This window comes from Pteropus alecto, unplaced genomic scaffold (assembly GCF_000325575.1).
Source record: "Pteropus alecto unplaced genomic scaffold, ASM32557v1 scaffold134, whole genome shotgun sequence".
NCBI lineage: Eukaryota > Metazoa > Chordata > Mammalia > Chiroptera > Pteropodidae > Pteropus > Pteropus alecto.
Window position 1 is genome coordinate 11,287,247 of NW_006436283.1, and position 12,619 is coordinate 11,299,865.

Sequence of the window (12,619 nt, forward strand, 5' to 3'; positions counted from 1 at the left end):
GCTTTATAACTTTAGCTCTCACGTTTAGGCCTAGAATCCATTTTGAGTTAATTTGCGTGCGTGGTGTAAGATATCGGTTCAACATAATTCTTTTACATGTGGATATTCAGTTGTCCTCGCACCATTTGTTGAAAAGACTAGTTTTTGTTCCATCGACTTGTCTTGGCACCTGATTTTTACAATGGTTCTGAAAGTTATATCTAGTGAAAGTGTCTTGAGAACGAGGGAAAAGCAGTTATTTCCAGGTACGCCGTGACTGCTGACACTTGAACCCGTCCCGCAGACCACTCAGAGGGCAAGCCTGCATCTTGTGAGAAAAACAGCCGTCTTCTGCTTTCTGAGGTGGTGACAAGGGCTTCTGGTTTTGTGGAGCGCCAGTGGCATTCCAGTTTAACTGGCATTGTGCACGGTGCGTTTCCAGTTCCATCGGCACCTGGGTGGTGGTCACAGCAACAGAACCTCAGTATCCTCACAGAGCGGCACTGTGTATAACTGTCAGGACCTGGATCCGTCAGGTCCAAGTTCAGGTAGCTACAGTGGCAACCAACGACCAGCACTGATTCGTAAATATGTCCGAATAAGCTGATACTTCCTAAAGCCATTTTGCAAACGTAGGAGAGATTACTATCGAAGACTAGAAAGGTGAGAGCTCAGGCTAGGTATTCGTTTAAATGATGCCCTACCCGTTTTCATTGACCGGTGAGGTCCGAGACACCAGTATATGTATGCAGTGAAGGCTGGGGGCCCCATGCGTTCTTCCTGGCGATGCAACTTGTCAGGACCGAGCAAGGGCATAGGAACGGGACAGGAAATCAGCTGGGGACACCAAGGCCTGGAATCCGGAGCTGGAGCTTGAAGCCAAGAGCATGGAAGGGCCAAAGCCAGGAGAGAAACAGAAATGTATCAGGAGCCAAAAGGCGAGATCCGGGAAGGCAGGGTACGGCAGAGACACTGAAACCAGGAGTGTGGAAAAAATGAGACGCTAGAGACAGCAACCGAGGATAATGTTATGACTGGGAGCCTAGGTAATCTCGTAGTTGGATTTAGAGACAAAGCTGGTGATTTTCCCATTGGCCGGCCTTTTAGAAACTCCAGGCTTTCTCCTCCAAAACACCCGTTTCTGCATCCCAGAGAAGTGGGTTCATGGCGCAGCTGGTCCCAAAGTTGGTGCTTGTGACAAGTCACTCCTGACACAAGGCACACATGCGTTGAATGCATATTATATGCCTCATCTGGCAACATGTATACGTGAAGTTAGAAGCTCCTGTCATAGTGTAAATCAAATCCTGCTCTCAGGAAGCTGAAGACAGCAGGCTTGGAACGTGTCCAGGGCTGACACAGGTCCTGGGGCTGTGAAGTCTCCAGCCAGCTTCACAATGGCAGTCAATGACCAGCCCTAATTCACATGTCCAAGTCAACACAGCTAATAAATGGAAGACCCGGCATTAAGATTCAAGTTCCTTTATTCACACGTGGGACTTTTTTTTCTACATTATGGAAGATTCAGAGGCACAGTGAAAGGGAGAGTTAAAAGAACTGAAACTAGATTATTTCTATAGGGAAGAATGATATGGAGGGACACTGGAGGGGAAGGAGTTAAAAAAGGAGTTCAAGCAGTGAGAGAGAGAGGGAGGAGTTATGGAATGTATTAGGGTTCTCGACAGAAACAGAACCAATAGGATGTACATATATATCCTATTTTCTGTGCATAGACATATATGTATATACACACATGTATATATAATAATACGTATATATACACAGAGAACCATATATGTGTGTGTTTAAATATATATAAAGCGACTTATTACAAAGAAGTGGCTCACACGATTATGGCGGCTGAGAAGTCTCAATATCTGTAGCCAACACGCTGGAGGCCTAAGGAGAGCCGATGGTGTAATTTTAGTCTGAGGGCAAGAGAGGATTGATGTTCCAGCTCAAGCAGTAAGGCAAGTGAACTTCCGTCTTACTCAGCCTTTTTGTCTTCAACTGGATTGGATGAGGCCCACCCACATTAGGGAGGGCAGTCTGCTTTACTCAGACTGCCCATTCAAATATTAACCTCCATTTCCAGAAACATCTTTAACAGACATACTCAGAGTAACGTCTGGGCACCCTGTGGCCCGGTCGAGTTGACACATAAAATTAACCATCACAGAGAACAAAGAAGTGTCAATTCATCATTTTCCAAAGGGTCCCAAAGACCCAAGCAGCTGGCTTTGCCCCATGTTGGAGAGCTTTATAAGTAGACCATAGATTCTCTAAGAGGGTGCTACTGCTCCCCACAAGACTTTGAAAATCTGTAGGGACATTTCCAATGTTCATAGTCAATGGGGAATGCTGTTTAATGGTCGGAGAACAGGGATGCTAGACATTCTACAATACATGTGGTAGCACAGGAATTTTGAATGTCTCACTGAATACTCACAGAGGCAAAAATCATCATGTAGGTATTAATTATCATGTGAGTTCTATCTCACCTAGCACCTAACTCTGCTTTATATTATAATCACAAGAGTATCTTAGCACATTTTTATTAAGCATGAAAGTTTAGGGGAGCAAGCTGTCATATAAATTCAGGGATGATTGTGCTTCATTGTGTATATGTATTTTAGTCCATTTGGACTGCTATAACAAAATACCATAAATTTGGTGGTTCATAAACAACAGAAATTTATTTGTCACTATTCTAGAGGCAGGAAGCCCAAGATCAACATACCTGCACAGTCAGGTTCTACTGAAGGCTCTCTTCTGGATTTCAGACTGCCAACTTCTCATTTTATCCTCATGTTGTGGAAAGGCCAAGCTAGTGCTCTGGGGCCTCTGTTATTAGGGCACCAATGTCATTCATGAGGGCTCCACCCTCATGACCTAGTCACCTCCCAAAGTTTCCACCTTCTAATACCACCACCTTGGGCATTGGGGTTTCAACATATGAACTTGGAAGGGATGCTAACATTCAGACTGCATAGCAAAGGGCGCTCCCAAGAGTTATCTGCTCTTCTGGGAAGGATGTCAATAACGGCCACCTGCTTGTGGTATTTAAGTCAATGACACCATCCGCCTTTATGGCATCTCATTCATGGTGATTCTTTATATCGGTATAAGTACCTGCTCACTTGCTTTTATGCCTTCTAGTGCAGTCAGACCCGAGCATTTATGTATTAAAATAGTTATCTTATTATAAATTACTTTCCATTGATTTCTCCTTTGTTTGGGGAATTTATGTTATGAGATTTTATTTTGGTTTTGGAATATATGTAGGTAGGTTATTATATGTATGAATTTCATTTCAGAAAAACAGAGAAGGCATTTCAAAATATTTGGTTAAAAGAAAGGCATTGGGTCTGATCAAGTTGAAAACAACTGAACCAGACAAGGATATGGTTCCCAGCTACCCTCCCCTTCTCATTCCATGTGGCTTTGGGTCGGTTTTTAAACCCTTCACAAAAGAGCTGCTTACACACTAATTTGTGCTCAGTATGTATTTGGTTTAGAGAAAGGCCAGCAAAGAGTTATCCAGAGTTGGCAGAGTGTAGCTCCTTTGTCCAAGATCCCCTTCGGGCATCAGCAACCCCCTCTTCATGGATCATTAGCAGCAAAGAGCACCCACCCAAGGGTGAGCACACAACCAAGGAGACCTGCCCAATTACTCGCTCCACAAAGAACAGCTAGAGAAACCATATGGAATTAAAAAGGACAGGGCCTGGTGGAGGTGGGGGAGGGTCTCCATGAATGCAAATAGACTCTGCCCTTCCCCTCCTCCCTGGGAAATATCTCAGAGGATTCTCTCATTCTCTTTGGCAGCCATTCTGGTTTTCCAAGAGCCACCCCAGGTCCTAGTTTCCACAGTCCTCACGCTGATGCTACACAGTTCTATCCATTCCATCCATAAAAGTTCTTGCCTTTGTAGATTTTCCTCTGAGATCTCTCTGAGTGCGTTCTCCTGGCCTCGTCTTCCTGCCAGTTCAGGACTGCCAACCCACCCCTTCAAGTCCTGGCTTTGGACTTGATGTTTCAAGTCCAAACTTGCTTCCTAGTTTTGCCTTTTCCCAAGACTCAACACCATTTCCCCTTTGCCCCATAACCCAGAGCACGGGCCAGATCCACCCTTGCTCGGGACCCAGTTTCCCCCTCCTAACACTGCCTCATAACTGCTGACCAAGCCCATCCTTACCCAAGCCCAGCCCAACGCCCAAGCTCCTGGCCTGGGCTAGAATCCAAGACCCAATTTGCCAGGGAGAGACAGTTGGACAATTTCCTTAATTTTTGCCGTTGCAGAATTCAGAGCCACCAACCCTGATCTCATCTGTCCTGTATTTGCTATCGTTCTTCTCTTGGGGGTGAGGATGGGCTCTCCCGCCACCCACAATGTTACATCTTTTTCACCTTTGAAAAAGAAGTTAAGAGCAACCAGTGCCCCGGGTCTCTACCTAAGAACAGCCCTGTTGGAGAAGCTTTAACTCATCTACTTGGGCAGATTCAGCTATACATCCTGCAAAGTTCTCTTCACCACTTCTCTTAGGGCATCTCTGGAGTTTGTACTGAACCAAATATTTCTGATCTTTGCTAGAGGATATAAGATTATATATCCAGGATATATACCGATTATCGCACTCCTTCCTTACACCTCCAACCCCTAACCACAAATACTTAGCTGTTTGCTACATGTAAGTATACTAAATCTACTAAAACCCTAAATATAATCCAATCATTTCTTTTTCTTTTGATAATTTAGAAACAGCATCCTCGAGTATTCTGTGATGTAGTAGAAAGAGAATTCTTTTCTTGCAAATCACTCCCTTCTCTCTCCAGGAAGCCCTTGTTCTTAAACCCCCTGCCCCCACTCTCTTCCCCCATCCATCACCCTTCCTTACAGAAATGCCTCTTTTCTCCTGCGACTTGCAAATTTCACAAGCCTCTGGTGTCAAAAGGATGTTGACTGGCCTTTCTCCTCTACCCCGTCACTGTGGCTTCTGCAGAGCATCTGGTGGGCTCCAGGAACTCAATACTTACCCGCTTTCCAAGAGAGATGGGAAGAGCACGCTCTGGTTTCAAAGATTGGGGGATGGGAGGATACCACTTGGAGCCCAGCTGGTTTCTCCTAGAGTATGTAAAATCAAACAGCTCTTGCCTTGATGGGGATTAATTTCCTTCCAGAATCTCTCCTGTCTGGACTACATAAGAAATTTGTATCTCTTCTATTAACACAGCTTTGACCATTTCCCTAAACTAATCCGTTAAACCCTGAGCTACATGAGTATGCACATTTTCCTTGCCCACAGTTGCATGACAAAGCATCCTACCGCCTGACAGTGAGATTGCTGGCAGGCCCAAACTGCTAGGAAGTTTCTCTCCCTCGAGCAAAGGTCTAGTGCCTTGGGGATGGGAGCAAGATAAAAGTTCGCCCAGCCTTTTTACAATTATGACTATTATCCATGCCTCTATGCCCTTCCCCCCAGGCTGGGAGAGCCCAAGGGAGCCATGTTTGTAAATTCTTTGAAAACTGAGTCAGCAAATGTCTGACCTAAATAGTAAATCTCTAATAAATAGAACTTCGATTGCAAAAAAAATCATTAATAACTAAAAGAACAACAAATCTATATTTCCAAGCTAGATTATATTATCTAAGGGCACCTAAACACCCTAACGTTCCCATTTTCAGGTCATCATTTTTTAATCGAAATCAGAACTCCCGTCATGAAAGCCTGTGGCTGCTCTTTTCAGAGGTTTTGAAAAACTGAGCAAAATACACCTCGACAGAAGTTTTTAGATATAAGATGGCTATCGGGCCGTTTTGACTAAACGAAATTATATGAAACTATCTAAAAATCCAATTTTTTAAGGCAACGAAAATTTTCCGTTTGATTTTTCTTTTTTTTTTTTTTATGACACTTGAGCAATTCTATTTTTGTGTCATTTGTCAATTAGCCAACCCTATCCCTGGATTTAGATGATAATCAACATTCGATTGCTCATTAAAAAAAAAAAAAAAAAGACCATTGGAAGGATATGATAATAAAAAAGGCAAGCAAAATTGTCATCCATTTTGCTTGGGTTTGCTTGTTTGTTTGTTTGAGTCCAATCCCAGTGCATCGGAAGACTGTGTTTAGGAGTCCCCTGCGCTTCTCTGCCTTTTGCATAAGGAAGGTACAAAGTCTGAGATGCAAGAAACTGCCTGCCAGCCTTGGCTTTCCAGATAAAAAGCCTGGTTGGTACTCGTACTTTAATTACAAAATGCCTTCCCGACACTTCCCAAAGTCGCTTACTGCTCCCCTTCCACCCATCGATCAGACAACCTTTTAATTAAAAGGCTGGTGAAGTGATTAAAATACATCCCCAAAAAGTCACATGTTTGACTTGCCGAGTTCATGGCTTACACTTTAAGGAACTTGAGATCCTGGATTCCGAATTTATATCAAGTTTGCATCCAGCAAAACAGCTGGACCTCATTCTTGCTGTTGACTGAACTTCGTCGTCAACCCAGGACCCACCTATAATAACATTTCTCAGCCGAAGCAGTGGATCTCAACCCTCTCTCCCCACTTTTCTCCACACGTGTCACCGACACTCTTCCCATCTTCCCACACCAGCCGGCTTGCCGCTTCTCCAACAGGCCAAACCGTTCCAGTGGTCCAGCCGAGTGGCGCCCTCTCCCACTGCCTTTCCTGCTGCAGGACCCTCCCTTCCAAAGAGGCTGAAAATGCCAAGATTTGCTTCTCGCCCTCCTTAGGACTAGAGTGTGGGCATGCAGCCGGATCCAGGCCCACAGGGCCTAGAGGCAAGCTTTGGGGAAAGATTTTCCCCCAACTCAGAGACTCATGGGAGGAAATGCCTGTCTTGTCTGGATGTCCACGACACCTGGAACTGGAATTGCCCATGAGGAAGGGGTGCTGCCTACAAGCCGAGCGTAGCCGAATGGAATGATGGAAAGTTGGAAAGTACACTGGTCCTCGATGTCGCGGTTGAAACTCTGTGAAGGAGAGCAGGATACGCCCCCCCCAAAATGTGCCACTTTTGCATATGGGTTATTTTGAGCTGAAGGCAATCGAGACCCAATAGACTCAAGAAAAACTTTGACCTCTTCCTTAAAACTACCTAAGGGAATTTAGATAGGGGGCCTGGCTCGGAGAGATAGCTATTACCAGAGTGTAGGGCCAGAGAAATCATTTTTCCTTTCTACCTTTCTAAGTTCTTCTGGCTGGACTAATAATCAAATTAACATAAGATGGATGAACAGGAAAGAATGACCAAATAAATGTATTATATATGCACATATGGAGGTTCCATAAGATCCTGAGACCTGAGAACAAACCGACCAGTTAAGGCTTATATGCTATTCTGGACTAAGGAGGGAGGAAGTAGGCAATTCACAGGGAGGTGCAAAAAGCGAACAGGTGATAAACAATGCCGGGCCACCCAGCAACATGGGACACAGAGGGGAATCTAATACACGGGCTTGCTTGGATGCGCTCTGTCTGACACATTCGATTCATATATGATAAGATGAATGGGCTAAGTTCCCCCTCGTGAAGCAGCTTTTTCTATCTGAATTCCTTTCGGTAGGTAAGGGGGAGGTTAAAAAAATTCTTCTTGAATTTGTTGAGCTTCGATTATTTTTAGCTTGACATAATCTGCATGCTACGGTGGCACATTCTAGGGAGACTCTTTCTGGACCCTTAGAAGAGATAACTTTTATGAATGACCTATCTGTATTGCAGGGCAAACATCTAATTACCGAACATCTGCTCTTATTGTTCTGTGAATTATCCTCTTCCCCTTTGCAGCCCCAAGCCCTTATCCCATTCTTTAGCTCAGGTGGTATATAAGCCTCAACTGCTCAACTTGCCCCTGGGTTTCATATTTTTATGGGACTCCTGTATGTACACAATTAAACTTCGTTTTATCCTGTTAAAATGTCACATGTCGATTTAACTATTTATGTAGTAATTTATTTTCAAGTAAAAATAATAAACCTGTTTCGTGTTCATACAAACATCGGTTGATGAAAAATAATTATATTTTCCAAAAGAAAAAAGTTAGTAAGAATGGTTGTTCTCTCTTTTTGCAAATCTCAGAGAAATTATTTTTTTTATTGTGATAAAACATACATAACACAAAATTTACCATTTTGCAAATCTCTCTAATGTCTGAATTAACAGGAGACAGCTTCTAATATGTGCGCGATCTTTTGGAATATGTCATATAGCCAATGAAACACTCCCCTCTACACTTGTGAAAGAATGAGAGCGTTCTTGGTATTATTATAAAAATAACCTCATGGATACCTTGAAAGAGTTCTTGAAAACCCCCAGGGGTTCTCCAGATCTCACTTTGAGAACGGGCAGTCTAAGCCGTATTTTGATGAGATAGTCTACTACATGCAGCAAAAATCCCATAATTGACACATCTCCTCAGGGTTGATGTACCTGTTCGCTCCCCACCCACCCTCCCCCATAGTAAAAAAAATTTTGCACCAGTTCCTCTCACTTCATTAAAGTCTCCATTAAAATTTTACTTTCTCAAAGAAGCTATCTTGGACCACCTGGTAACTGTTTCCTTACAGAGGATTTATTGCTTAAAAGTGTAAGTTTATTGTTTAAAAATGTAAGCTTCACATGGACAGGTGTTCTGTTCTGTTCACCAGTGTGGGCACTTAATAAATATTTGTAAAATGAATGAGTGAACATGAGTGACGATTTAAGGGTAACCCAGGATGTATTCTATAAGTCACTTTCCAGAAGGTAGAATAACAGTTGCCAGACGCTGAAGGGAGTTATTATTGAATGGATGTAGAGTTTCAGTTTGGGAAAATGAAAACATTCTGGAAGTGGATAGTGGTGATAGTCGCGCAATGATATGATATGAATGTACTTAATGCCACGGAACTGTACGCTTAAAAATGGTCAAAATGGTAAATTTTGTGTTATGTATGTTTTATCACAATAAAAAAAATAATTTCTCTGTAAACCTTGGTACTTTAACCATTCCAAGGAACAGTTACTACCTATAATATAGCACACCCCAGAGGAAGCTCTCAACAAAGCTCTGTCCAGCTGTTGGTTGAATTCATTTGCAAAAATTTTCATTCACAGACACTTACTCTTTTTTACAGCTGAGTCAGCTAGGGAGGGCTAGATCATCTATTTGCATGGTGGGAGGGAGAAGCAGGTGGGGAGAACAGTGCTGTACTATGCACTGAGCTGTTTCATACTATCGCAGAAATGAAATCACAGGTTGGAACTCACTTCACCCACACACACACGCACGCGCGCACACGCACGCATGGAGTATCAGGAAACAGCCTGTCCACTTTGGCCGCAGAGGCAGAGATTTTGGTTTCCTTGGCATCTGAGCTGTTCTTGGAGCTGGGCCATCTAGGGAAACTGAGCAAGTACATGGGTCCATTGAACTTGGGCTGGATCCATCAAGGACACAAAAAACAGACTATCCAGCCCTCTCCCCCAAGTGGAGCAGACAAAAGTGTCGTTGATGTTGAAGCTGTGGAAAGCTTCGGAAGGCCCCGTGGGAGGAAGCTTGGCATGAGCAGGCAAACAGCTCTGACCGACCCTGGAAGGGAGCACCAGGCTTGGGTAAGAAAGATCCAGGCCTCCGCTCAGCCCTGACCGCTGACACCTTGTGCTTTCTCAGCGAGTGACAGAGAGAGGCAGGCAGCCTGTCCCCAAAGGCTCTGCTTGGTAGATTTCTCCGATGTCAGGAATTCTCTCAAAAGAATGTCACCCATGGAAAAAATGCTCATGATATAATGTTAAATGGGAAAGTCAAGATAAAAGGAATTCATATATATATACACATATATAAAACAATATATGTATATATAATATAACTATCTCATCTATGTTTAAACGTGTTTTAAAGCTTGCGTTGAAAAAGAAGACCAGGAGGAAGTTACATTACAATCCTATCAGTGATGTTTTCTGGGAGGTTGGAGAACAGGTAATTGTTTCTCTGTTATTTATGTCATTCTGTGGTTTTAAATTTTCCTATAACTCGAATGTGTTATTTGATCGTCATAGCACAGTTTGAACTCCACCAACCCAGTAGCCCCTCGGCCTGGGGGAAGGCGTGGGCTATGGAAAAATGGGTGGGGAATGCTCTTGGAAATATCTGGCAGTTGCAATAAGCTTGCTGCAGAGGGCAGGACGGGAAGCGTCTGGAAGGCCAAAACCAGAGTCCTCCCCTCGCTTTTTCCCCTCGGAGTGACTCTGGTTTCCCTGCCCGTGGCCTGCTTAGCAAGAGACACAGTAGCAGATGTTATTTTTCCCAGAAAGATGTAGTCCAAACTCCCAGAGCAAAAGGAACCTCCAGCCTGTGCTCCCTGACCCACACCCCTCACCTGAGTTTCCAGGAAAACTCCCACAAAGGGTTTCCCAGTGGCAGACATCTCAGATCTCTGAATTTTTTTTTTTTTTTTTAACGCCTACAGCACCTGGTCTTCCTAGGTGGTCTCCCATCCAAGTACTAACCAGGCCCGACCCTGCTGAGGTTCCAAGATCAGACAAGATCCGGCCTGTTCAGGGTGGCATGGCCAGAGGCTCGGATCCCCATCTTTCGACACTTCTAAGAGTGTGGCCCAAGTTCCCCGGGGCCTTGTTGTTTTCCCGCCCCATGCTGCCTCTGTTTCTGTCTACTCCAGCCCTCCTGCCCCCTCAGCCATGCTGGGACCACGTCACTAACACCAGCCGCAGCTGTGGAAAGTGACAGAGACGTTTAGTCCTCTGGAAACATTTGGCGCACTCCTGGGAGGGAAAAACTGAGCTCATCCCGAGAAACAGGAGAGAACTGGGGACGGTACAGTAATCTTCGGATTCCTCAGAAATCTATTTCTTGGCCTTTTTCTCCCCCTTTTTATTATCATTCGATTTTTTTTTTTTTGGTAGCCCCTAATTTCCCAAAGAACAAATTTTCTTCACATAAACACTATGGGGAAGCAATATCACAGCCACCCCAGAGTAGCAAAATCATGCCCTGTTCACCAGCGAGCGTCAAGTTGCTTTTTCAGGACTCTCATCTTGCAGCCGGGCGGGCTGGATGGAGCCTTAAAATGCAGGGTTGAGAAGGTTCCAGTTGCCTTGGGAGATGATCTAATAGCTAAGGATACAGTGAGGAGATCCAAGTGGGTCTGAAGCTGAGCGAGTGTGAGAGAGCAGTCCCGGTTTGAGAGACGTGCGGGGAGGAGAGCTGGGAATTCTGCCCGCTGCTGCAGCTGGTACGTACTACCTCCAGGTGCCACACACACACACACACACACACACACACACACACACACACACACACACACACGTCAGCACCGGTGGGGAACGGCAGCGTCTGTAGCCGCCATGTGGGAGGCTGCCCTCCTGCCATCAGCTCACGAGGCATCGCTCCAGAGAGGGGGAATCAGGCAAAGAGGATGGTAGGAGGGTTTAAATATCAAAGATTCTCCCACCCTCCTCTCGGGCACTTTAGCGATCTCCCTGGACAGTACAAATGTCCCTTTTCTAATGAGTCCTCTGGGCCCGAACTGGACCCTGAATGTTTTTCGCTCTCTTCATCTTTCCCCAACACACAAAGGGGCCTCGTCCCAGGAGGGTAAGACTGAGAAGGGCACTTGATTCCCCACTCAAGAGACCAGCCAGCCGTTGCGGGTGGTCACCTCTCAGGCCATGCCCTGTGCCTCTGCTGGGGCTGCCCTTCCATCCCCCCCCTCCCCCCCACCCCAGCTATGGCCACCAACAGCAGGGCACTGACCACACGAAGCTGGGCCTGCTTCATGCCACCCCTCCTCACCCAACCAGCCCCTTCACAGTTCTCCCTGGCCCTCCCGCCGGTGACCAAATGACAGCCACCCCGTCCTCATGGGGGGCGCTACCCCCACCTCCCCTCCACGCCTCTGTCAACCCAGTGGCTGGGTATGAAAGCTGGTGGACCTTTTAGCTGTCCTTGACTTTGGAGAGAACCGAGCCCAGTGAGTGACAATCTCCTGGGGGCTGAATCGTATCCCCAACATTCACATGACAAAGGTGTCATCTCAGAATGTATGTGGAGATAAGGTCTCTATAGAGTCGATCAGGTGAAAATGAGGCTGTTAGGGTGGGGCCCTAATCCAGTAGGCCCAGTGTCCCTAAAGGAAGAGGAAGGGACTCCAGGGATGCTGAAGGGGCAGCAAGAGAACTGCCGTCTGCCAGCCAAGGAGAGAGGGAGGCCGCAGAGGACACCAACCCTGCCGACACCTTGATCTTGCACTTCAAGACTTCTTAACTGTGAGAAAATAAATTTCTGCTGCTTAAGGCACCCAGTCTGTGGTTATTTGTCATTGCAGCCTGAGCAAACTACGACACAGTCCTCAGCAGACCCAGTGAGTGGCCTCTGGACTCTATCTTAGGACAACAATAACACACAGTCACAAGTCATGGTGTTGCCCTCCCCACAAAGGGGTGGGCGAGGGTGGGGTGGGGGGAGGGGGCTCGTCTTGAGGACTTCCTGCTCATGAAATGTCCTCAGGGAGTCAGGCCCTTTCTGATTTCCTGCTTGGGAGGGAGTGGGGAACAGCCACCCTAACCCTGTTCTTGGGGCTCAGCCTGTAGATGAGCCCAACCTCGTGGGTGCTGGGGAGGAG

General features: G+C 45.7%; 1 pseudogene; it reads right to left on the reverse strand.

The window, feature by feature from the left end:
* Nucleotides 1-10,438: 10,438 nt before the first annotated feature.
* On the reverse strand, nucleotides 10,439-10,557 carry LOC112480090 (annotated as a pseudogene).
* Between the last annotated feature and the right edge of the window lie 2,062 nt (nucleotides 10,558-12,619).